This window comes from Aptenodytes forsteri, unplaced genomic scaffold, assembly GCF_000699145.1.
Source record: "Aptenodytes forsteri isolate BGI_AS27 unplaced genomic scaffold, ASM69914v1 Scaffold16, whole genome shotgun sequence".
In the NCBI taxonomy this organism is placed as follows: Eukaryota; Metazoa; Chordata; class Aves; order Sphenisciformes; family Spheniscidae; genus Aptenodytes; species Aptenodytes forsteri.
This window is the reverse complement of record NW_008794753.1, coordinates 725,832-732,976: the sequence shown is the minus strand read 5'-3', so window position 1 is coordinate 732,976 and position 7,145 is coordinate 725,832.

The window sequence follows — 7,145 nt, the reverse complement described above, 5'->3', positions numbered from 1 at the left end:
GGGGAGAGCGGGGCCCCTCGCCCTGCCGCCAGCTCTCTGCTGAGCAGGTCCCTCTCCCCGCGCAAGAAGCCCCGCTCTGAGCGGGGAGGATGGGTTTTGTCCACCCTTTTTTTATTCCCCGGCAAGGCAAGGTAACCCCGAATCGATGCTCCGGTTGCTGGTGGCCTGCAGCCCGTTGACGTTGCACCGGGGAGAGGCAGGCGCTTATACCCCGATAACGCGACGTGCTGCCAAACCCGCAGGAGAATGTAAATGTTGTTTTTTCCCAAAACACCTTCCCCTGTTTTGTCATCAGAGCCGCTCTGCACATGGCGGAGACAAAACCGTCACGTTTTCTACAGAAGTCAGTGGCTTCATTAACCGAAATGACACGTAGGGTCGTTGGAAAGGAGGACCTTTCTCCCGTGTGCTGCGGAGGATTCCCTGTCCTGCAACCCAGCCGCCGCCAGCGCTCCCCTTGGGCTTTCCTTCAACTGTGTCCTAAACCCGTGGGTTTCTTTGGCTCGCGAGCCCTTCTCCAGCCTCTACTTTTTAAGGCTGTTTTCCTTGTGATGGGGGAGCCCCGTCGGTCCCGTGCCCGCTCAGCCAGCGGCCGGGACCCCGTGCCGTTGTGGTTAACGCAGGCGTCCTGGGACTGTTCACACGGGCGCCTCGGGCTCTCGTCCCGGTGAGAGCCTCTCGGTAGAAGAGCAGAGCCCATGCTCCGCGCCGCTGGGAGGCGAGACCAGGTCGCTGCCGGCTTTGCATGGGCAGGGCATCGAGCCAGCAGAAACAACAGGCTTTGCATGGGCAGGGCATCGAGCCAGCTTTCCAGAAACAACAGGTTTCTTCCAAAAGCGTTGCTGGGAGCCGTGGTGCTGCGTGGTGGGTGAGTGCCGGAGCAGGCAGGCTGGGCAATATGTATCCAATATATATTGCATATATATACATATTACATATATGCAGTGATTCTCCTGCTGGTTAACAAGAAACGCCTCTGCTCGCAGCTGCTAATGGAAGATACGCAAGAGCTGCTTTTTGTATTATTTTTTATTATTATTGTTATTTTTATGAGGAGGGCAGTGGGGCTGGCCGTCACCTCCCCGCTCTCGGCGTGCGGGTCGGACGCGCGGTGGAGCGAGAGCAGAAAACCTCAGCGTGCGGTTTCCAGCATCTGCTGGAGAAGCAAAGCCGCCGCCGTGCTGGTGCTGGGGAGCGCTCACAGGGTTTACGGCCTTCCGTGCACTGTTGCACGCTGCTAGCGGAGCTGCCGCAGCGTGGAAAGCGGGCGACCTGCGGGGATCACCCGCCCAGGTGGTGCCGAGAGGGTCCCCTTCAGTGCCAGCGCAGTTCAGAGCGTGCAGCGTGCTTGCTGGCCCTGTCGGTGGCAGGACCGTGCCGGGAGGGCAGCAGAAGTGGCAGGATGCCGCAGTGAAGCTGAGCAGGACTCGGTGGATGGAGAGGGACCGGTTTTTCCTAACTTACAAATGAAAAAAGCGCTCCTGCGCACTTCTGAAACCCTGACCCCTTTTTGCTGGCTTGGCCTCTGGTTTTCATGTTAAATCCAGCCGCTGGCCAGATCGGTGCTGTTATCACTCCAGGATTACAGTGCCATGCTGCCACCAGGGACCAGTGTGCTCCAATTACTGGGGTGTCTCTGAACCATGTGCTGCGGGGTGGACTTTTTGCCCAAGATGGCCAAAAAGCAAAAGCCGCCGAGAAGGCGCGATTGGCGCGCCTGGAGGAGGATGGGTGGCTGCCCCGTGGGATGCGGCGCCTGGGCGAGCCCCGGTGCTGGGAGGCAGCCCTGCAGCATTGCCTGCGGACACCCTTATTTTATTTTTTAAGAAAAACACTCAGCGTGACTTAAAGGCATCCGGTGATGGAAATGTCCATCTCCAGGCTCCCCCCAGCCACCGGACGAGCCTCCTCTCGCCTGAGCTGCGCAGGGGTGGCTGGCGCCGGGTGGCAGCCGCTTGCTCGCCCACGCACGCTGCCGGTGCTGGGCTGTGGCGCTGACACGGTTAAGGCACCGGCAGGATCCGGAGCCGGGCTGCACGCCACGGCTGCACGCCACCGCGGAGCCAAACTTGCCGAGTCAGGATGTGAGAGCGGCAGGGACGGCTCTGCAGCATCCCTGGGTGCTGCCGCATCCCGGGGTGCGGAGGGCTCGGCTTCCCCTCCTCCGCCAGACACCTCTTCCCAGGGACAGAGCAGGAATGGGGTAGGAACCAGCACCCACTGTGTTTGCCTCCGGCTATCGCAGCTGCTCGGCACCGGCGTCGCTTTCCGAAACCTGCAGAGCCTCCAACTCTGCTGGCAGCTGGGGTTTTTATCTCATTTGTTTTGCCTCCTGACTGCGCATCTCCGTTAGAGCACCGGAGCCAGGTAGGTGGGGTGCTGGGGTGGTTGGCGCCGCCGGCAGGTCTGCGGTGCCGTGGCGGTGGCTCAGCCGTGCCTGGCTGGGAGCCACGGCGCAGTGGGGAGCCTGCCCGCCGGCTCGCTGGGGAAGGGGCACATGCTGGCAGTGCTGCACATCGGGGACTGGCGGGTGCTGTGGGCCTGATGGACCCCGTTACTTTCGTGCTGGTGTATGTGATGGCAAAGCAGGAATAACCCCGTCTGACGTGTCGCGTGTGGTTTTGGGCTGTGTCATTGACTCGGGGAGCCGAGCAGCGCCGGGTGCCTGCGCTTCGGTGCGCACAGCATGATCACGGGCAACCTCACGTGTCGCAGCTAAATCCCCAATGCCTGCCTCGTTCGTTGTCTTAATGACCGGCTTGTAAACACACCCGAGCCCACCAGCCACGGTCAGAGGGAGCCCGCGCCGCGACGGCAGGCTGGAGGAACGCTGCTCTGCAGCAGAGGCTTCCCCAGGCAGAGGGAAGGGGCAGGGCTGCTGCTCTGCGGATCCCTGCAGCGCCGGTGCTGCGTGCCGGGGGCTGGGAGCGGCCGAGGGGTGCACGGGACCCAGCGTGGGGCATGAACAGAGAGGTGACAGCAGGAGGTGCCGGGTCGAAAGCCATTTGCAAGGCAGAGCAGGGCAGTGTGAGTAATTGTGCTAAAGTCACCTTTCCTGTGGCGTGTTGGGGGGGCAGCATTTGCTGAGAGTGCTGTTTGCAAACCTGGTAAAAAAGGGGTAGAAATACGGGGACAGGTACCCGGAGTGGGGAGATGCTCAGCACTGTCTCCACTGCATCCCTCACCTCAGCAGCTGGGAAGGATGATGGGGTGCCCGGGGCAGGGGTCCTGCAGCTCCCCTGACCCCAATGCCTCACCCTCGGGGGCTTAGGCTCATCAGTAGGTGTGGAGGCTCCGTCCCTATATTCAAATTAATGCTGTGTGCAGTTTCACCTCCTCTTGCTCTGACAGCAGCGTGTTTGGGAGGCTGTGGTCCGCAGACCATCCCCCAGGCTGGCCCAGCAGAGCTTTGGCTCCCGGGGGCTGCCCAGCCATAAATCCTCCCAGTGTCTCAGTGCCCACGCTCTCATGCCCCGTCGTGCTGGTTGGGGATGGGGATGGAGGCCGGTGGGAGCACAAGCTTTCGGGGCACGCTTGCACCTGGGTCCCAGGCGCATCCCGCAGAAGAAAACACTTTTCTTCCCTTTCCGTGCATCAGCCTGCAGAAACTCCTGCAGTTGCAGACTCGCAGCTGAGTTTTGCCATGAGGAAGCTGAAGGTACAGGAGTGGTCTCGGGGAAGCACCAAACTGCCGGCATGGAGGGGACCGGGCTTTTGGCAGCGCTTTTGGCTTGGAGGACCCTGAGGGGTGGTTGACCCCAGGGGCTGGGATGCTCTGCCGGACCCCGTGTCCCGGTGGTCCAGCGGCACTTGCCGGCAAAGTTCCTCCAATGCCAGCCACTGCGCTCAGTTCCCCCAGGATTACCAAGAGGTAACTGATGAGGGGCGTCGGGTCCTGCTGAAAATTGTGCAGAGCTGAGCTCATCGCACCACAGATCCCCAGGATGCATAAACAGAGCCAGTCCTAAGCCACGCGATAAGTTTGAGCCTCGGTTTGTGGCAGTGGCAGCAAGGAAGCCGCACGGCTGCCCCCACTGCGGCTGGAGCAGGGGCTGTCCCTCCTGGAGGTGTCCCCCCCAGCTCGCTTCAGCTTCATTATACTGCTGCTAATTAAGTGACACTGAGCAGGCATGAAGCGGCTTGCAGGAGCGTGCAAGACGCTGCCCGGGCCGGTGGCTACTGTTGAACTGCGTTGTTGCAGGCAGCTGCCCGCTGCCAGGCGAGGGCCGCAGGGAGCAGCGAAGGTGACATGAGCAGCCCCCCGGGAGAAGCCAGGGGGTTGCGATGACTTTGGGGGCTCAGCAGGGTCCTGCTCGGCGTGCGCAGTGCAACGGTGCGGGGCTGCAGGGGAGCAGCTCCCTCTTGTCCTCTCAAAAATAAACCTGGCTTTATTGAGCCTGCCTGATCTCTAGCCCTGGCCTGGCTGCGGCCAAAGGGAGCCGCGTTTCTGCGGCGCTCAGGGGAGGAGGGAGATGGGGCTCTGCACCGGGGGCTGCAGCAGGGCTGCAGCAGGGCCAGGGGCCGCAGCGGGGCCAGGGGCTGCGGTGGGCGGGCAGGCAGCTCCACGGGGACGGGCTCGTCTGCCGCAGCCGCTGCCATTGGGCCGCGTGGGCTGCAGGGGCTGTGCCGGGATGCAGGCACGCCAGGCCAGGATGCTGGAGGGATGCAGGGTGCGGGAGGGATGCAGGACGCAGGCACACCGGGCCAGGATGCAGGAGGGATGCAGGATGCAGGCACACTGTGCTGGGGATGCAGGAGGGATGCAGGATGTGGGAGAGATGCAGGATGCAGGCATGCCCTGATGGGATGCAGGTGGGACGCAATATGCAGGCACACCGTGCTGGGATGCAGGAGGGATGCAGGATGCAGGCACGCCGTGCCAGGATGCAGGCAGGATGCGTGCCAGGACACATGAGCACGCTGTGCCCAGGGCAGCCAGGGAAGGAGCCCGGCGATCTCTCAGTCCCCAGCCAGGGGAAAAAGCAGCTCATGACCTGATGGCATTTCACAGGCCTAAAGAAAGATGGGTGAAATTCAAAAATTAGCCCCAGTTTTGTAGGGAAGTGTTGTGGTTTTCTGTGATACTGGAAACTGCTGACAGTGTTGCGGGGTGGGGAGCGGGAGCAGGATCACAGCTCCTTAGGGAGTCATGCCGGATGCCCCCCTGGCATGGGGATGGGGACAGAGAGGGTCGGAGGTGCCTGGGGGCGAGCCCCACTTTCCCTCGGAGCTCCTGCACCCCTGCTCACAGAGTCACGTGCAGGCTGCGGGAAAAGCCGAGCTATTTTCCTTTCCTTGGCTTGTCCCTTGCAGAGGGACCCTCTGGGGGCTGCAAAATGTTTAATTTTTTAGGCTCGCGTTTCTTCACCGTTTCCTGATATGTCGTAAGACCTCCACAGCGCGGGTCAGTGCCTCGCTGCTGCAGCTGGGTTGCCCTGTGGCGTGCCCTGCTTGCCTCCCATGGGCAGCAAGGTGGGTAGCGAGGTGGGCAGCAAGCAGCCCCGCTCTGCCCTCCCCAGGAGCCCCAGAAGTTTGGGGAGAGCAACCGAGTTGGAGAATCGGCAGTACAGGGCAGGGGCGGGACGGGTTTGGGATTTGCGGCGGGTCAGGGTGGGAGCCCTGGGGTCTGGGGCTGGCAGGGCTGCCGTGCCCTGCCTGCTGCTGCCCGTACCGCTGCCCGTACCGCTGCCCGTACCGCTGCCCGTACCGCTGCCTGCACCGCACACCCATCCGGCTCGCGAGCTTCTGCAACAGGAAGCACCGTCATGTGCGCGCCCCAACAACCCCAGTTTCTTCCTCTTTTTCTCTTCCCCTGTGGCAGGGGTGAGGCGGTGAGCGGCTCCGGGGAGCCCAGGCTGGCTCCATGTATCCCGAATCCACCACTGACTCCCCGGCGCGACTCTCACTGCGGCAGACAGGCTCCCCAGGGATGATTTACAGGTAAGGGTGCGGGGCGGCGCTGCGGGGGCTCTGCAGGGCTTCAAACCCAGGGCCACGGCACCCCAAAACCGCCCAGGCACGCTTCGTGCAAAAACTTCCAGGACTGCAAAAACCCACATGGCAGCAGCAGCGTTTTTGGGCGCTGAGTCCTGTTATGGGAAGAATGGGTACTTTCGGGGAGCGTGCTGGTGCCTGCTGCACGGTGCCCCCCCGTGATACAGCACGGGTGGGCGCCACCGACCCTTCCCACGGCCGCCGGCTCTGCCGCTCGGTCCCGCTCCACCTTTCTAACGGGGTTTGTGGCATCTTTCTTCTTTCTCCCCTTTGCTGTCGGAAGCGCGAGGTACGGGAGCCCCAAGCGCCAGCTCCAGTTCTACAGGTAACCCAGCCCTTCTCCCTCCCCAAAATCCCTCCCAGCAAGCAGATGTGGCCGAAGTCCCGGCAGCCCCTGTCCATGCCCGGGCTGCTGCCGGCACAGGCGCTGCTGTCACAGCGCTGCCCTGCCCGCTGTGCAGGGGTCCCTCCGTGCGGGGCAGGCGTCGCTGGCACGGCACCACATCTTCGCCTGCTCGTGGGTTTGGCAGTGTGACGTGGGGACCCCACGTGGGCAACTGGGTAGGTGGGGGCCATCCTCACCGGGCTCCCCAAGCGGCAGAGCATGGCCGGAATATGGCCGGAGGGCTACTGGGGGGCAGCCACTGTAGGGGTGCAGGGCTCGGCTCGTTTCGGGGGGGATCATCCTGTGCCGATGCTGTGCTGGGAAGAGCCTGCTGGCTTTTCCCAAGGGCAGCTCCAGGAACCCAGCCAGCTGCTCCGCTGCTCCTTCCATTAAGATAAGCGTCATTAAGTGGTACAGAAGGCAACACTTCTCCCCACCGCCTTTTACCATCTGAAGTGAAGGCGGCACTTTTCCCCGTGTACCGTGCCAGCAGCCGCTTCGGTGCTCCCGGGGCCACAGCAGCCCGGCGGCACTGGACTGGGTCCGGCACGGCCACGAGGGGGCAGGGGACGGGGGGCTGCCTCCAAGGGAGCCATGGCCTCCCCACTCCATCCCCGCGTGCGGCAGGAGGAGGAGAGGCTGGCCGGCACTGGGTGGCTTGGTGGCACTGCAAGCGTGCCTGTCCCAGTGATGTGCCGCCACCGGCACTGCCAAGCCTGAGCCACGGGTGGGTTTTGGCTGCCAAACCAGACAGGCACAGCTGCAC